The sequence below is a fragment of the Perognathus longimembris genome, chromosome 10, assembly GCF_023159225.1.
Source record: "Perognathus longimembris pacificus isolate PPM17 chromosome 10, ASM2315922v1, whole genome shotgun sequence".
Lineage (NCBI taxonomy): Eukaryota > Metazoa > Chordata > Mammalia > Rodentia > Heteromyidae > Perognathus > Perognathus longimembris.
The window spans coordinates 15,045,021-15,065,182 of NC_063170.1; positions in this window are offsets into that span (position 1 = coordinate 15,045,021).

The following is a 20,162-nucleotide window of genomic DNA, read 5'->3' on the forward strand; positions in this document are numbered from 1 at the left end:
CTACTTTCTGTCAAATGTGGGTGCATTTCAAATTTGCGGTTGAGAAATTTGAAATGATTGTTGAATCACCATGGGCGGCCTTCATGCAAACTTGCGCACATGTCAATTGACATGCTATTACTCTCCCATTGATTGAAAGTGGCACCTACCTGCTGACACTTCCCTCCTTTCTCTGTCTCATTTTCCAGCCTGTAGGCTGGCTTTGGAATCTGATATCCTACTGATTTGGCATGGGCTGCTCATACCCTTCTAATCATCAAATCAAATGGCTTCTCTTTGTTTTTGCCTGTTTCCATTAGGTTGAATCATTTGTCACATTGACTGCCCATCTCTCCTAAGCCATTCTGCTTCATTTCCTTTTGTGATATTGCTGTGAACGCAGAACCTACTGAAGACAAGCAATGTGAAATCCTTCATGGTGATGCTGCTTTCTTGTCTATTAAAAATAATTAATACACAAAGATGCTTCCTGAAAACCAAAGGTAGATGCCATCTTACTATAACAACACTAAAAGTTTTATATTTTCCTGTAGTATTTCAGTATTAATATCATACAATTAATGCTCACTTTCAAACTTTCAGGGAAAATTACAAAAAGATAAAAGGAAAAGACAAAGCTGAACCTAATTACAATGATTATTTTCTTCTTAATTTCTTTTCTATTTTCCCCTTACAGTCTTGATACATGATAATTTTTGCCATGGAACCCTCCAGCCTGAGCATTTTCTCATGTCACTAAGAGTATTTCTGTCAGCAATTCAATATAGTGGGAAGAACATGGGCCTTTAATTTGGCACCTCAGAGTTTAAGTATAAGTTTTATCTTGCATTGGCTATGTAATGTTAAGTAAGTCTTTACATGTATCTTTTTAGTCTAGGTTCTTTGACTGTAAAATCCTCATTGTAATAGCCTATCATGAACTTGATAGTAGGATGAAACTGGCTAATACTTAAAACTTGCCTAGAGTGGTTTTGGATTTTATATTGAACATTAAATATTGTGTCTGATGGTTATACAATGTTTCATCCTGTAGATATTCTATAAATTGCTTAAATTTATCATTATTATTACACTTTTAGTTTCTTCTTTAGTTTCCTAGTATCAAGAATTCTAAAATACGTATCTCAATATATAAATTTTTTATGGTTATTATAGAGGTGATATACAGAGAGATTATAGTTATGAGTCAGGTAATGAGTACAATACTTTTAGATACATGTCTCTCCTTCCTTCACTCTCTCCTAGTGTTCCCTTCTATCCCCACCCACAAGATGTACAGTTCATTTTCCACATAGTGTGTAGTGTTATATTTGTTCACCCTTTGCTGTATATTTTCTGTTTCCCCACTGTTGTATTTGCTCACCCTTTGCTGTATGTTTTCTGTGTCCCCCTTACCTTCCCAAATACAAATAAACAAGACAAAAGGATAAGAAAACAAAAACTGCAACAATAGCAACTAAAACACTGTCGTGTTTTCTTTTTCTTGGAATTCTTTTCATAAAACATTGTTTTATAAGATCATATGAGGATAGCTATTGAGCCTTTGTTATTCAGTCCTATTCATATCCTCCTACGGTCTTAATGTATGGATGTTCAGACCTATATAACTTATCATGTCCGTGTGTGTGTATAATTTAGTGTGTTTACTTGTATATTTTAGACACACTCTGGCTCCCACAAATGAGGGAAACCATAACCCTATGTTTCTTGCTTAGTTTGCTTAATATAATTTTTTCCAAGTCTTTCCATTATAAACTTTTCTACAGAAAGAATACAAGTCACATTCTAGAAACTATTTACCATGTCCTTCTTTTGCCAGTTTCCCTTTCAGAAGAGATCTAGTGCCACACTTCTGTCTTACACTCAAAGTCCTTTACCTTTTTCATGGTTGACTTTCTTTATTCACTCTAGTGCTAAAGTCATGATGGGGGAGGGGGAGAGGAGAGTGAGACAGAGACAGAGAAATTATGAGAGAGAGAGAGGGAGAGAGAGAGAGAGAGAGAGAAAGACAGAGACAGAGACAGAGACAGAAACAGAGAGACACACAGAGAGATTGGTGGGTATGGAAGGAACCATGTTGAGCATTTCATGCAGTTAGGGAGATTTCAGCTCCTCTGTGGTGTATTTAAGCATCCATTTTCTTGCCTTCAATGGATGAGAAGCTTCAACCTGAAAGGAAGCAACTAAAAATACTTGAGGCATCCCAGAAAATGCAAACCAAAATTTAAATGCTCTGTTTTTTGTACACACCAACTGTCCTGCCAATTCAACATTACTAAGCTACAGAATTCCAAGTGCTACTCACTCTTGGTTTGGGACCTACAAGATGAGTGCTAAAAGTTGGTTTCCTCTAATGGAGCTCACTATCCTATTGGTTGGAGACACACCAGTAACAGAGTTACCAAATTGTACTCTGAAGAGACAAGTGATTTGGTGGGGGAAACAAGGAGATAGATACAAGAGGTGCTAAATATACATTTTTTTTTTACTTTAGTTGTGTCTTTTCTACAAGTTGTGGATGAGCAACCAATAGAATTAGGAGTAGTAGGATGGATGACAGGCCATCTTGGAGAATAGTGAGCCTGTATTTTGTGTGGTTGAAATGGACAAAGTTTGAAGAAAGTAGGATGGGGGATGACAGTAAAGACATGGAGAAATTATGTCATAGAGTACAGCTTAAATATTGTTCCAGAGAATTGGTACTTTATCATCTGTCATTGGAAAATGGTTCAATTAGATTTTGATGGGATTTATTTTGCCATTCAGTGGTCTTAATTTATTGCAACATTTCTTTGAGCCGTAATGGTGGTGGTGAAGCGAATGGATTCAGTTTCTGTACCTGAAACTAAGGGAAAGGTCCTGGTCATCAGCATGGAATCACAGTGCAGAGGGGTTGTCAAGTGACTTGTGATAACGTCCTCTAGAGAAGGCTATGTATGTATAAGGGAACATTTTCTTCCAGGACTGTTTCACAAAGGGGAGAGATTCCTATGGGGCCTGCCATTATAGCTTTTAATAATTGCAGGGCAACAAGCTAATTACCGTGTTTTATCTTCCTTCTTCATAGAGCTCTAAACAGAATGAGTAAGCTTGAAACAGTAATTTAGAGTTGTGAGCAAACAAAACCTCCAGCCTCCAGAGAGAAAACAACAAAAGAGCATAACCAGGGTCCTCATACTCTGCAAGAGACTCTGCTTTTCTTCTTTGCACCCAAAGCTTTTTCTGTTTTTGTTGTTGGTGTTGTTCATGGTTTGGCTTATATTTATTTCAAAGCCTATGAAGGATAGCCCTTCCCAGACCTCAGTTGCTAAGTTTCTTGCACATTGCCACAATGCAGTCTGACAGCACATTTCTGAATCACGACTGGGGCAAGGTTGCATGTACTTTAGAACTCCTGTATTTCTCTGGCTTTGGGTGGTTTATCTCCATTTTCAACCCATTCAACCCATGTCATCTTTCTAATACTTGGGACATGTTGAGTTGTTGCTTTGTACTCATCTGCCATCTTTCTTTACAAATCTTCTTTCCCTCTCTTCTCCTCCTCTTCCCTACCCACCCATCCCCCTCCTTTACTTTCTCTCTTTTTTTAAAATGGTACTGAGGTTTGAACTCAGAACTTGTCACTTGCTACATTAGTGATGTATTGGTTTGAGCCAAAACTCTAGAATTTTTTGATAGTGCCTGTGCTTTTGTTGTTTTTTTTTAGACAGGATCTATGCTTTTACTCAGCTGGATACAGACCATGATCTGTCTACCATAATCTCCTGAGTAAACGGATTCATAGTCATATGCCACTACCCCATCTCCCATCTTATTTTTGAGATAAGGATCCTACTAGTTTTCAGTTGTAATGGCCTTGAACCATATAGTGTCCTATTTCTGCTTCCCAAATTGTTCATTGCTTCTTTTTTTTAAAAAAACATCTTATAAACATTTCTGTTATTACCCTGAAGTGAAATTCATAGATAATATAAATTACTGACATAATATTAAATCATCAATTCAATGTCTTAATTATGATATGATGCAGAAGATATTAAAGTAGATTTTAATAAAATAATAACGATCTCTATTTTAAGAATTCTGACAGGACATCATAAGGACATGCAATGCAGTAGTAATGCATTGCTCTATTCAGTGAATCACCATAAATGAGATGTCTAAAATTGCACACTGGAACAGATGTGCTCTATCAGAAGCAAACATGCCAAAAGGTGTGTTTCTGTAGGTGATATGAGTTTTCCACATGGTAAACACATTTTGGCAAACATTTAAGGTAACCATCTTTCTCAATTACACAGATGTTATATATTCCTGAAGAATTCAGTGAATTCCCAAGCAGTGAGATAAGTTCTACCTGTTCACATATAAAATGAATTTGAATATATATCATCATATATCTAGCATACTTCCCAAAGTCATGTGGAATATATCATATTTTATTGTACAGCATTATTCTTTATTGGCATCCATCAATTAAAATTCGACTATCACTCTATTCCTCCCATCCTTAAAATCCACACATTTTAATGTACAAATTTAAGTTTTCTCTCCCCTCTATCATTACTTATAAGGTAGAATGTCTATAACACTAATCATTCTGGAGAATTCTTCACCTATAAGAAATTTATGTAGAAATCTTCCTATTGTGGGTTGAAGTATAACCTACAACCACCTAAGCTCCTATGCTACAGTTCTAATTGCGGTTTGAAAACAGAGTCCTATGTGATGCAATGAAAGTAAAATGTGGTCATTAGGGTGGTCTTTAACCCAATACAAGGGGTGTCCATACGAAAGGAGATTGGGTGCTGTTGCCTCAATTATTCATTAAAAAGCAGGAAATGGAGCAGTGGCTCAAGTAATAGAGCACTAGACTTGAGCAAACAAAGCTCAAGGATAGCACACAGGCTCCGAGTTCAAGACTCAGGACAAAAAGGAAGGAAGGAAGAGAGGGAGGGAGGGAGAGAGAAAGGGAGGGAGGGAGGGGCGAGGGATACAGAAAGGAAGAAATAAAGAGAAAATAAAGAAATAAAGAGAGAAAAAAGAGAAAGAAATAAATAGAAAAAGAAAACAGGGAGACTAGGATACAAAAAACAATGGGGAAATAGCATGTACCAGAAGCAGAGAGCAGATGACTGTCTCTTTGAACTAAAGGAAGAGGTTTGGGTAGAAATCAACTATACCAACAATTTGATCTCAGATTTCTAGCTCCTAGGATTGTGAGAAAATAAATTCTGTTTTTTAAGTCATTGAATTGGTGGTATTTTAAAGTCACAGCCCTAGTAAACAAACCTATCTACTTTTCTGCTACTACTCAGAATTCTTTCTAACTCTAGCTCTTATTAAGGCTACCATTACTAACACTACTGTGAGTTACCCCCACCACAATTAGTCATAGTTTTGAATGTTAACTGTGCTGTTTTTTGTGGTGCTAATTACTCCCTGTAACAAGCAGAGGATCAATTTATGCCCATGAATAGGCCACACTCATTTATTAGGAACCAAAATTGCTTTCAGCCCCAAATACAGTTGTCCACAAAGGCCACATCCGCCAATTTTAGGCACTTTTCCTCCGTCATTTTCCCTTACCTCAAGTGTTTGGCTATGTTTGAAATCTCTTGACCTCCACTAGGGATCTCATGGATGTGTATTTTGCTCATGAATTTGTCTACATATTACAACCAGAAATAGATCCTCAAAGAGCACCATTTGATAAAACATACCAATTTAAAAAGAGCCATTTGTAGATGTCAATGTATAAGTATAAAAGGAAGTGTGTAACTGATCATCGAAATTTATTTTTATTTTACTCTTTGACATCAAGTGTCTGAATATATGATCACTTGTGTATGCTCAACAAAGTGAACCTCTTTGAAAAACGTACCATCAGTTTTAACCTTCCATTTAGATAGTTTAGGAGCATGTGGGTAAAATCATTGTCCATCAAGACCTTTCAGCCTTTGATCTTAACCTGAAGGTCACACAGATGACAAACTTGGCCTTGTCCACAGAAGAGCTAAGAGTTTTCACTTCACTTTTTGTTTTGCTATCACAGAAACATCTCCACCCATTTCCCTCATATCAATACCGAGAAGCAGAGGCAAGTATTCACGATGGAATTAAAACCTGCATCGCTGTGACTCTCTGCTCTACTGCACTCTCAGTTCTGTGAATATTAATGGAAATTTCTTCGTTGGCTGGCTGGCCGCTTAAATTCATCTGTCGTTCTTCGGTTGAAGTCATTTGGGTAATTAATGTGGAGTAGGCACCCACACTAACAGGGTCCAATTGTAGGTCATGGGCATGCTTTTGGGCAGTATGTGTATCTAAAAATCAGACTTGCGAAATCCAGTACAGAAGAAATTGGAAATACACATGTCATTGGTCATTTTGAATGTATTTTCAGTGCAAGGTGAATCTCATTTATTTATTTGTGTTTGATTAGGCTCAAATCCCAAAGCTTGGGAAACATCACCTATGTGCTAGCAGTGGTTTTCCTTTTCTTAACTTATTTATTTTTATTTTTTACCCACTGCACCTATGCTATCGCTACATCCAGAGTCCAGGTGTTCATTTTGAAGCCCATCGTAGCATCTGAAATGGGAGGTGAGTTGCTACTGGGAGCCTCAATGGAACAGGGTACAGCTATGAACATCTGAGTGAGAAATTCAGGTGTCCTCAACCACTGTGCAGCCAAAGACCAACTTCTTAACCTCTGTGGGTCACTGCTTCCTAATTTATAAGATGCAAGTAAAAATGTACCTCCCTAATAGGGCTGTTTGAGGTTGAAATGGCTTCATAGAGGCTCATGGAAATGTGCTTGGAACAGCATAATATAGAATTGTTAATTATTATTATCTGAGTGTATTGTATTATAGAAGAAGACCTATCAAAGATTTAACCAAAGAGACTTCAGAATCCTTCAAGATAGGAAGACTAAAAATATTCTGTTGTTATGACCAATATCCACATCACTTCATCTGGAGGCCAAGGTACTATATGGAAGGGGAAAATATTGCAAAACAACAACAACAACAGCAGCAGCAACAACAACAGCAACAAACACAGTGGTTCAACTACAACAAACACAGTGGTTGGATCAGACTGGGACTTCAAACTCAGCTCAGTCATTAAGTCATTGAGGCTGTTCTAGAGGGAAATGATGATTTCTTTTTTCCAAATCTCTTCTCACACTCTAGAGAAATTAAAATACTTGTCCATACTATAAAAGCTCAATAAAATGACTGAAGTAAAGTAGATAGTGCTGCATAAATAATCATTTCAGTGAAGGATCAACCATGTTTGAATTTCTCTGATGCCTCTGCTCTTGCTTTGTGCCTGCTCACTTTCCAAGAAAGTCTTTCACAAAGAAGCATAAACAAAAAGGCACACTAACTTCCCACTGGGGCCACCTGAAGGGACATGTTAAGCTCTGAGCAGAGAACACTATGTAGAGACACAAAACAGGCTGATGGAAACGAATCATTACAGGCATGAGGTCAATCTGTTGATATGCCGAAGGAGGTCCAGCCAACCATTCCGTAGAGCAAATATCCTCTGTAACACATGCATAATATCTCACTGCACAGTGGTTAGTATAGATAGGTACAGATATCCTAAAAGTACATGAGAGAATGTGCATCAAACACTTGAAAAAATGGTCACGACAACTGATATGTTATGTAACATGTAACTATTAACCTTGCTACTGACAAATCAAAGTCAAAGTTCATCCAAATATTGCAAATTACAAGACCACATTCAAAACCCACCAGTATGTAATTATTTTGGTCACAATAAATCGAGGAACTAGCCTATTTGGACAGTCATTAAGATGTCCAATTCAAGCACATTTTATGATCTGAAGTAAAAATCATGACATGGTATTAAGAAAACAAAACTGAAAATCCTAATTATCTGACTGTGACTGTGTGGTGTAACACCACCTAGACATTGCTTGTAATTCATTTGTTCCCTAAAATTAACTCCAGTGAGCAGGAGAAGTACTTTTGTTATTATTGGGGAATTCCTTGGTGTGGGTTCACATGGCCTCCTGTGGAGTGTGTGTGCATTGCTACATATAGCTTGCCCCAGAAAACCCAGGTGTTCTGTTGGACATGAGTAAGAGCATCCCAGTCTGGCCATCGGTATGTGTCTTCTGATGGACCGATGGGTGATCATGGAAGTCACCCTGTGCTGGCATGGTGAGGAGTCAGGCATCATACCTGGATGTGACCTGGCAGCACCAGGCACTGTCATGGCAAAATCCTTTGGTTAGAGTTCATTACTTGACAAGTGTGTGTGTGTGTGTGTGTGTGTGTGTGTGTGTGTGTGTGTGTGTGCTGAGCAGAGCACTGTGTGCTTTAAATGTCATAGTTCATAAAATTCTGTGGCTCAGAGACCCAGCCAGCCTGATGATGAAGCCAGCAAGGTGCTTAGGTAAAGAGTGTAAGGACACAGGCAGGAGCCTGCCCATCTCCTTATACTTGTGACCTTGGGCTCCTTCTTATGCTCCCCTGTTTCTGCCTCTACAGAGATAGCTTCATCAAAACCATGATACTGGACAGAGATTGAGTTTATGCTCAGTCCAAATCCAGCAGGTTCTGAGGCCTTTATCTTCTCTACTGTATTTATCTGTGGACTTGTACAAAAGGGCAGAATATTATAAACAACACAGGGCACTTATTTTGCATCTATATGGGTCTGCCCATGATACAGAAGAATTCTTCAGGTGTAAAAACATAAAGTGCTTTTGTAATTCATCAAACCAGCACTCACAGTGATCAAATGTGGCTGCTTCCTCCCATGTTAAAGGTGGACACTGACAAGAGTGTGGCAGGATACAAGCAGAAAACAACACGCAGGGCAGCTAGCCATGCCAGTCAGTGAACTATGAGATGCAAATGGCTCCCAGCAGCTCCTGGACTGGGTTAGCCTGTCATTGGCAGTCAAATCTGATGTAATTAGACATTGAATCTTCCCCAGCTGAGCTGAATTCTGGGTTCACAGACAATCTCAGTGGGTAGCTAGTTAGCAGTTCACCATTGGGCCAAACTACCATGTAGCAAGAAGAGAGAGAAAAAGAGAGAGACAGAGACAGAGACAGAGACAGAGAGAAACAGAGAAAAGGCTTCTTCTAACTCAGTTTCATCTTCTGGTGAAAATACACTCACTGAAGTAGAATCACTTAGTGCCCAAAAGAAAAGTGATTTTTGTCTCTTGTCTGCTTAGGTGATATTCTACCACCTGTCAAAACAGTTTAGCCTTACAACTCGACTTCATAGTCCCTGCGGATATTATACAGGGATTAGATCATTTGGCTTTACCAAGGAGTAGAAAGCTTCTCTGTTCTCTGGGTCCCCAAGTAGAGAAATATCCGAAGTACATGCTCAGAAATGTGTTTGTATTTCCAGTCACCCATGTACTTAGCAAACTTTTATTACACTGTGTATGCCAGGCACTGGGCATATGATGTCACTTGCTATTTCCCATATTCCATGAAGTCATGATTTATTTTCCTCTTCTTCATAATAAAGAAACTCAAAACTTATGGGGGAGTATGTATTTCACCTAAGATTACACTCAGTAAGCATTGGAACGGATGCGCAGAATTGCATCTGGTGTTTTTTTTTTCTTTTTCTGCCTTCCAAATGCTTGTAAAAGAGAATTACTTTGAATTATGGTGAGTGCTCACTGAATGAATGGTTAGTGAAAATATTTATGACTTGTATCTATAAATGTAACAAAGGTTGGTGTCAAGGGAAGGTGAGAGTTAACAAGGTCATTTTCTGATTGGGAATATATGTGCATGCCTCCTGCATTTCATTTTCTCACTGTTTCTGACATAAATATTTGCCAGGCATCTAAGAATTGTTGCTCTCCATTATCTGTGGGTGTCATATCATCTTGGTGATATTCAGTGGAGAATGAACGGGTGATTAGGCCCCTGCAAAGGTGTTCACCTTTCCCTAGTAATGGAAAAATACTGAGGTAGACGAGAGGTCACGCCTCTCACTTAATTCATTGAGAGAATTCTTCTAACTTACTTCCAGGCCTTTGCCTTCCTTGCCTGAAAGGTAAAGGGCATGAACTAATCTTCAATCTTGAATTCACACTCAATCTTTCATATCCTTTATACTTAGAGCTTAATGACAAGCATTTTGGCTTTTGTTTAATCATTGTGTTCTCTGATTTCAGCTGCTTTTTGAAGACGTGTGTGTGTGTGCATGCCTGTGCTTGCATGCACGTGCAAATGTGCACACAAGCTTAATTTTATAGGTAAAAATCTACTTGAGAAATGATGACAATAATGTTAGTAACTTCAAAGGATCTCAGTTTGGCAGAATCTCCCTGGGATTGCCAGTATATCATGGTGTCCCATCAGCCTTTATCTATTCAAGCTATTACACAACTCTCTTTTCTCCCTCTGGTCTAGGAGGAACGATAAATGTTAATAGTCCAAAGGACCGATTGGGTCTGCCTGCCTACTCCTTCCTCATTCACATCATGCACAGGTTAGGATCTTCACACTCCCTGCTGCTGTGGTACATTCTGACACGTACATATTCCGCATACATATCCTAGCAAATGCATATTTGGTTCTCAGATGTCTACTATTGATGTTCTTTGTTCCTTAAAAATGTGCACCTTTGACCAGCTTCTTATTCAATTACCTTCCATGATCAGGTTATATTTGGGGTTGTCTTGCTTAACATTTGACTGTCCCTTAATGGTGAAAATTTGCACTTCAAATGTTTTGTCAGCATACAGCACTATTCTTGGGAGAGTGAACCCTTCACTCCTTACTCGTTGCTTACTGAATAGTAAGTATGTGACATACAGGATTGTGGTGCACCATATACCAAGTGATATCCCTAGGGTGTCCTTGCGAGCCACACTGGAGATGTTATACTAGAGTACATGACATTAGGCAGTGTCAGAAGATGAGAATATTGCAAGCCACTTTCTTCCACTGACTATTCGAGTCTAACTAACCAGTTAGTGTAGGTCCCTGGGCCTCTGTTTTAGTCTCTAGAGAAAGGTAATTGTCACCCTTCCTAGGGTTTCTGAGAGGAGTCATGGAGCTATAGGAATCCAGGGTGAAGTACTATAGGAATCTCAGGCATTATTTCTTTTGCCGTTTTTCATGTCTTAAGAATAACTGTGCTCCTGATTGGTTTATAAAAGCAATTTTCATGGAGCTCCCTGTTGGTGTAGGGACTGTGATGATCCTATTAATGTATTAAGTGTTTGTTAGGTTTGAGTGCCTCAAGACTACTGTAATCACATGAGAATTATGCAACCCCATTTTCAAAGTTCTGTCCGTATATATTAATTTCTTCAAGAATTTCATTTTAGATGTTTCAACAGTGCCCTGTAATTCTTCCCCAAGAAAGAATAATGACCCTTATCAATGGGTGATTAGTGAGCACATATTTAGAAAGTTAAATATAGCAACCACACTAATGTGAACCTTCTCTGCATTTGGGAAGAACAATGAGATTTAATTATTTTCTGTCTCAAAACAGGGATTTAGTAGTGTTAGCTTATTGACTCTACTATTGGCATTAAAGAAAGAGTGGGCATATGTGCTCATGCATTTATCTATTACCGCACCAACTTTTCTCACTCCCCCCCACCGCGCCCCCGACTAATTTGATTGAGAAATGAAGGAGATGAATATCAGCCTCTTTTGTTTTAGGAGCAGGCGTTTTGTACTCATATAAGTCCACATATTCACAAATAAGGAACTTACTGATGAAATAGTACATATTGGCTATCATCCAGTCTATGAGTGCTGATTATTCAAAAGAAGGGGAAAGATAATTGTGTCTTAGAAACTGTTTCTGGGAACAAAGCTGTCAGTTGAATTGTACTTATTCATGTTTGTGTTATTGTTTTCTCAAGTTTCCTTCATTTTTCCAGTGATAAATAATTTGTAAGGCTAAGATCCACAGGATCATGATTTGAAGCAGTCTGGGCAGCAAAGTCCATGGAATTCTATTTCCAAGATGAGGGAATGAGTTGTGATTCCAGGTGTAGCGTATCCACAAAGAATCAAGCAAGAGTGAGCACTAGGCTCTGAGCTCAAACCATAATAGAGAAACACACACACACACACACACACACACACACACACACAAACACACACATAGATTGAGAGAGATTTAAAGATCTGGCATCTGTATCTGGGACATAGAAGACACATGATCAATACTGATGTCATTCAACTAATCAGTGCCTCACTCTCTCAAATATATTTCATAGAACAGGAGACAAAGTTACACATGCCCTGTGCTTATTCTCCTACCTCCACTTTAAAACTTGCATTTTCTTTTGTAGATGACCTTTCCCTAAATTGTATTATTGCTGACAAGAAAAGATTTAATTAAAAATTTAAGTCAGGAACACGTCCTCTGGGATTCAATGTGCTCCTGCCCTCCTCTATAAAATGCTGGCTTTTAGATAAGAGTAGTGATGAGAAGATTTTTTTTTTTTCACATCACTTAAACTACCCCGATAGTTCCATTCCTCAAGAACTGTGCTGTACCTTTGTATTTGTGATGAGATAATTAGGCTTTCAAGTTCTGACTTCCAAATGTACAGCTCTGGACTCCGGTGTGTCTGTGGTGGGGGAGGAGGGAGAGGACATCATTTGCTGACTAAAGAACATTTCCATTTCCCTGGAATGTGTTATCTGAAAGCATTTGATGGAAGCCATTGAAGTCCAAGATTGCCCTTCTGACCCTCAAAATCTTAAGTGAGCACTGACTTATTAAGTCTTCTTAGCTCCTCGATATTGCACACAGCCACTATCAGTAGGGTCTCTGGGATCGCTTTTTCTAGGTTTCCACAGCAGCTCATTTCCTCCTACCTTTCTGGAGACACTCCAGGGTCCTATCAACAGGGTTATAATCAAGTTGTATTGTTCAGACGGTGAGAGGTCTAAGTCACTATTAGTCATCCAGAGTCATGGTGAATTTCTGAAATCTAGCTCAGTTACTTTATTTACTAACTGACAAATACCGCTCTAAAATCCCCGAGAGCTGGTGATAAGGGGACACACCCAATTCATAAATCATTATTTACCTGGCTTCTATCTCTAGTAACTTTTTGTACTGCATGTCACACACCTCTTCAGAGACTAGAGACCAAATACAGGCACAATTAATTCTTCTTTTTCTGGTATTCTAGCATGTGTCAAGGGTCTATGTGAAAAACAGGTGTAATGCACCAGGTGATGGAGTCCTGAAATCTTTGGACCCACTGAAACACCCTAATACTGACTTCCTTTCCAAACCTGACACCTCCTGCCTAGACAGTGTCATTATTAATTCCCTTAATACCAAATACTGTTCTTCAGCTTCTGAATTATATATATTTTTTTCTCAGCAGAGAATTTTCTCGGGTCTTTATCTTTGAATGGTGCTGGACAAAGGATGTTAAGGTAGTTACATCTAGAGAGAATATTGCAGAAGTTACTTTTTTGAACACTTTTATGACTTGTCATCATTGTTCTATTTAGAATTATGCAAGATCAGCTATTGCTTTTAGACTTATATGAATGATACACCTTCATGGCATGGTGTTTGGTTTTCATTTCAGTAGGAGATATATTATACCAAATGGATGAAAAGTTAAGTCTCATCATTTGTGGCAACTGTATTCTATTGGTAATGGCTGCTGTGCCCTGGTGTTGAAAAGGATCTCAAAGCTCAAATATGAAAGAATATCATTCAGAATCAGAAGAGCATGAAATAGAAGTATAGACACGAATTTCACAGATGATCAGCCTGTCCAAACAAAATAGAGTTCTAGTAAATCATAGAACCCTAGAATTCAAACAAGTTTGGAAGAGTAGTTTGCATATATGTAATATAATATATGTACATTTTATATTATACAAATACGTAAATTTCTATACATTTATAGCTAGGCGTTGGTGGCTCAGGTTTGTAATCATAGCTACTCAGGAGGCTGAGAAATGAGGATTGCAGTTCGAAGCCAGTCCAGGAAGGAAAAGTGCATGAAACTCTTATGTTCAATTATCATTACAAGCTGAAAGTAGAGCTATGGCTCAAGTGGCAGAGAGTTAGCCTTGAGTAAAAGAGCTCAGTGTCAACGCCCAGGCCTGGAGTTCAAGCCCCAGTACTGGCACAAAAAGGTAAATTATACATAAAATTTTGTATCAGTAATCCAAAGCTCCAAATATACTATTATTGCATTTTACTTAAGACTTGAATACAAAGTAAGATTAGTATCTGCATTTCCCTACTGTTTTCTATATAAAATTTGGGATGATAGTTTAATTGGTTATTCCAGGTAACACATTTGCATTTTAGCAGGCACTTTTAATAACAAAAGGTTTTATATAATGAAGAAATTCCAGCCAGAGAGAAAAAGATATTTTAGTGCATAATGTTTTCCTTCCCTCACCCCACCCCCATTTTTTTTCTTTTGCTTCTATGTCAAAGATTGGCTGTAGCTATTTAGTTTACTTATATATGAGGAGTCAACCTTGAATATGACCAGATATGAAAGTGATTGTTTTGAAGGCTAAAAAAGAGATTTTCCTTAGCTTTCTTCTTTCTATTTCCTTCTTTCCTAAGATTAGAAGACTTATTTTAGAGACAACATTGGACTTCACAATGATAAATGGTTCTTTGGTGAGCAATCTTTGGTACAAAATTTCACAGGCAATGAGTGGGTTTTATGCTATGATGATTCTAATAGTACTCTTATGGATTTTATATAATTTGAGTGTGGCCTATAGTTTCATGAATTGGAAACTTGGTTAGTCTTCAGTGCCTGGTGTTCAAATAGAAGGCTAGAGGGACTAAATGAAAGTAATTTGAGGACATCGACCTTGGGTAAGATTAATGCTGGTCTTTTAGAGTCAGTTCTTATGAGAGTGGATTGGTAAAAACAAACAAACAAACAAACAAACAATAAAAGACTAGCCCCATTCTAAGTCTCTATGGCTTCCTGTCTTGTCGTGTGATTGCTTTCCCATCACTGCACAGGATGATGCCATTACCCCGAATGCCTCATCAGATACCACATCAATCGATTATAGACTTCTAGCTTCTAGAACTTCGATCTAAATGAAACACATTTCTTTATAAAATGTCCAGCTTCATGATTGTTATTAACACCAGAAAATGGATGAATACAAACATCTGCCTCAGAATTGTTGCAAGGAGTTAATATATTAACTGAGTATTGTAACACAATGCTTTTGTTATTGCTGACATCAAGTCCTGATACTTTGACTACAAATGTAAATGTTGTGTAACTTACACACTCAGAAACCTTAACTGGCTGTTCTAGTTGGGCCAATAATTAAAATAATCAAGAACAATAAAGAGAAGAGTTCTTGTTTTGTTTATTTTCATTTATCAATAAGAATGAAGGTAGCTTAGGTTCCCATACAGATGCGGGCAGTGGGCTTCTCATTATTTCTCACAAACATAGTGTTTCACACTTTAGAATCCAGTGACACCACTCTTGAGCATTTATACAAAAGACAGGATAAATAAAGACAGCTACATATCCATGTTCATTATTGCTCTATTCACCATAGCAGGTTATAGAAATGGCCCAGATGCCCTACTATATATATATATATATATGTATTTATATATGTATGTATTTATACACACATACATGCATGTATATGTATCTATGTATGCACATATATATGATGGAACTTTATTCATCTATTAGGAAGGGTAATGTTATATCATTTGTAGACAAATGGATGGACCTAGAAAAATTACATTATGTGAAGTAAATCAGACAGATAAAAGGCATATGTTTTCTCTCATATTTTGTAGTTAAACCTAAATCATAAACATACATAAAACATATTCAGGACTACATTATATATCTGCATATGTGTGTGTGTGTGTGTGTGTGTGTGCCTGTCTGTCTGTCTGTCTGTGTGTATACACACACACAATCAAACTTACTAAAGTATGGTATGCACAGGGGAATGAATTAACAGTGTAACTCCTTTGAACAATTTACTGGCAGTTTAACAAAATAAATACTAGGAAGCTGAAACATGTTTTCTTTAAATAATTTTATTGGTATTATTATGGTAATTTACAAAGTGGTTAACATTTCAGAAGTCAGGTAATGAGTACATTTCTTTCTTCCTTTTTTTTTTTTTTTAATTTTTGCCAGGCCTGGGGCTTGATCAGAGCCTGAGCACTGTCCCTGGCTTCTTTTTGATAAAGGCTAGCACTCTATCACTTGAGCCACAGCACCAGTTCTGGCTTTTTCTGTATTTGTGGTGCTGAGGAATCGAACCCAGGGCTTCTTATATATGAGGCAAGCACTCTACCACTAGGCCATATTCCCAGCCCCTTTTCTTTGAGATGAAGCCTAAGATAGAGGGATCCTCACTCAGAATTGAGAGAGGAATACCCTCATTATAATCAAGGCTATATGTGAAAATGGAGAGATAATGTGAGGAGATGGGTGGGTTGATATACATGGGGGAAGAGAATGATAAGGATCAAGATCCATTGTAGTCATAAATAGGCATGCTGAATTCAAATCCCTTTGTATAACTACTTCCAGATTAAAAAAAAAATCATCCCAAAAGGAGGAGACAAGAAAAATATTTAGGGTCCTTAAACACTCATAATTGAGCTGTAGCTATTTCTGATTTCATGTCTTTTTCATACTAGCATCTGAGACAGATTAATCAGCAGTAAAATGGAGACAGTGGAAATAGCAGTAACTAATGTTTCATAAGATGTGAAAGAGCTCCATGCTCTTCTATTTCTGTGTTTTCAATTTCTAGTAGTTTTTATACTAGTTATGTAACTGTTAGAAATGAAGGGCAAGGAAAATAGAAGCTAAGTACTTGTCTGATTAGGTTCACTTAGAAATACAATGTACAATGACACACTAAATATTTAATGAATTATCTAGCACATTGTAGCTGAGTTTGTTCACATCAAGGGATTAAGTTAGAATGGAGCATTAATTTGATTGAATATTTGTTAATGTGCCTGGAAAACATGTTACCTTAACCATCCTTTATGCAACCAATTCACACAGGTGAAAGCAATCTTATCCACATTTTTGTATTTTGCATTCTATTTCAGTTTGCAAAAATGAGTGCTTTCCAACCAATCAAGAAATTCCAATATTTTTATCTCCTTATGACCCACATCATCGGCTACGTTTAGTTGTTCACTGGAACTCTGAAAAGGCATGATGAGTTTCTTTGTCCGTTGATGGTTCATAAACTCTCCTAAGAGCAATGGAATACAATGGTGGCTAATGCTACAGACGTTCCAAACCTAGAGTACTATATGTGCAATGGAACCATGAATTCAGAAATGTAAATTGATGAGGTATTTCCTTCTGGTGGAAAAATATCACTTGCGCTCATTTTATGACATTTTAAAAACAATATCTTACATCTCCTCCTAGATCGACAACAAGACATAACTTGTCATTTTCATCTATAAGGTTCAAATGTGTTTTTCTAGTAGAAACAATTATAGGGAGTACAGTAATATAGTCATTATTAAACATTTATTAAGGTCCAACTGTGTGGGAATCATTGGCATATTTTAAAAATAAATTTCCCACTATCACATTTGCACTGTAACCTAACTTACTTTGTATTTAAGTTTTTTAATGTATATGGGAAATTGTAATGGTTAAACTTTTGTAATTCCCATGGTGACCAGTGCAGAGAGAAATGAAAAGATTAAAGTGATATTTTATTAATCCTAAGGACTCATACTCTGCAAGGGTCATGGTGATGACCCAAATAGCAATATGTTAGCCTTCTTTTATAGAGTGCTGATACAATGTAATCTAAATCTCCTCTAAACTTGAGATATTGGGAGGTTTGGAGTGGGAAACTCACTGTCATTGCCCAGTATATGGGAGGCGAATTGTAACTACTTCAAAGTTATTAATGATTGTTAGGGGTAGAAGTTCTTTTTGGTTACTGGGAGTACTCTGCAATCATGACCACTATGTCCATGTATGTCTACATGTCCCTATCCATAAACATACAGTATTCAAGGTAAATATGCATTTGCAGAGATGTATTTAATTTCTGTCTGTCCTATTCCATCTACAGCTCTATTTGACCATTGCATTTAGTTTTCCTGACACTACCTTGTGGGCTTCTTGCAGAAACATGGTCTTGCATTATTTGCATATCTCCAGACATGAATGTCTGGATGTGTTGAATGTATGAAGCAAGCAGGTTCTGCAATGAAATAGAAGCCCATATTGGATATAAAGCTTTATCTTCCATGATGGAATGACTATATGGGGTTGTTTCTGGCAATAAGCAACTTTCTAGCTGTAGAAATAAGCTGTTATTGAAGCAGAAGGTAATCAGTCAAGATATAAAGAAGAAGTTGAGAGTCATAGAATAAGTAATAGAGGACAGATATTGGGACAGAAAAGGGAGAAGAAGAGAAGAGAGGAAGGGAAGAGGGGAAGAAAGCAGAGGAAGAGAGGAGAGAGAATAAAGTGAAGAATAAGGATGAGAATGATAGTATATTGCTTAGGCTTGATTTTAATTATACTGGTTTTATTCAAGAATCCCAATGGATACATTCTTCAATTGCTTTTAATTAACAATATAATTTAATATTGTAATTAGTAAAAACAATGTCAAACTATGTATCCAGGATTGTTTACTCTGTTTAATCATTGCATTACCTCACACATCAGTATTATTATGATTTAGGTTAGCATGTTGTAGATGGAGAAACAAGAATGGGAAGGGAAATTAATTCCTCCTCCCACTTAGTGTCTTTTTCTCTAATTCTTTTCCCATGAAATTCTCCCTTTTTTTTTATTGTAGATAAATACTTTCACTCTAGACTTCTTGAAAACCTTTTGAGGGCCAAAGGTAAGATAATGAAGAAGGAACTAGGAAGAGCAGCATGTATATCTATTTATAAATAAATATATAATAAATATGTGTATATGTGTAATATATACACACACATATATGGCATCTAGTAAATAAGAATTCTAATAACCTTGGGGCTCCTTAAGTGAGTTAGCAGATTTTTAAAAATCTGTTTGTTTTCTTGTTTCAAAGGATCACTTGGAACTCTGTAGTAGTAGGTGGCATGGCTCTGTTTCCAAACATATCTTTTCTAGGAATCATCCCTGAGGGGTGCATGTATGCTTCTACCTAATTGAAGTTGGTTTTGGTCATGAAGTTTGCTTTGGCTTGCAAGTTCTGAGCAGAAGTGACATGCGTTATAACTGAGTAGAAATGCTGAGAATCATCATGGGGAATCTATCTCTTTTCTCTTCCTGACTAGAAAACAATAGCTCAGATAACGATTGACTCTGTATTCTGTTGTAAAGAAGACATACAATGTGCACACTGTGATTGAGAATACTGGGTCTGAAATCCTTGGAGAGTTGAGGTTTTTGTGGTACTCAAGCAAAACTGTAGCTCAAAAACACAAATAGTAGGACATTCTGTTATGGTCTGTCTGTCTGTCTGTCTCTCTCTCTCTATCTCTCTCTGTGTCTCTGTCTCTGTCTCTCTCGCTCTCTTTCTCTCTCTCTCTCTCACACATGGGTCTCATATCTATTTAACAAAAAAGCAGATTTATTAATAGTCTCAGTTTAGAGGTAGAGTTGGATATGCTTATGTAGTATAATAATAATAGTCACACAGGAAAAAGAGTTTTAATAAAGTTCTCCTGATTCATCTTTTCAGCTCTTCATCCTTAATCATATTCTGCTACATAAATGAAGGGAGTCCAGGAAGTTCTTGGACTCTGTAGAAGCTATATTAAGCCATTCAGGAATACTAAGTGCACTTACGGTGAGGGGGACATGAATTATTAAACATTATCCTAGTGACCCGGGAAGTTCACACAAAGGTCCTTCCTTACACCGTGCTGTGGTTTATCACTCCAGAGGAGTTGTTAGGCCACTGTCTCCCACTGTTGAAGTGTCTGAGGTCCCTGCTGCTTGTCAACCCAGTGACAAATGGAACCAGTGGTGTCAAATGCTGGGGTGAGAAGTGCATGCCAGCAATCCCTGTTTCTAGACACGAGTCAGAGTCAGGGAGATGGTAAGAGTGGGTCCTGGTTTGTGCCTCATATCTGGGCAGAAATGAACTTGAGAATCAGGCAAAGAACTGG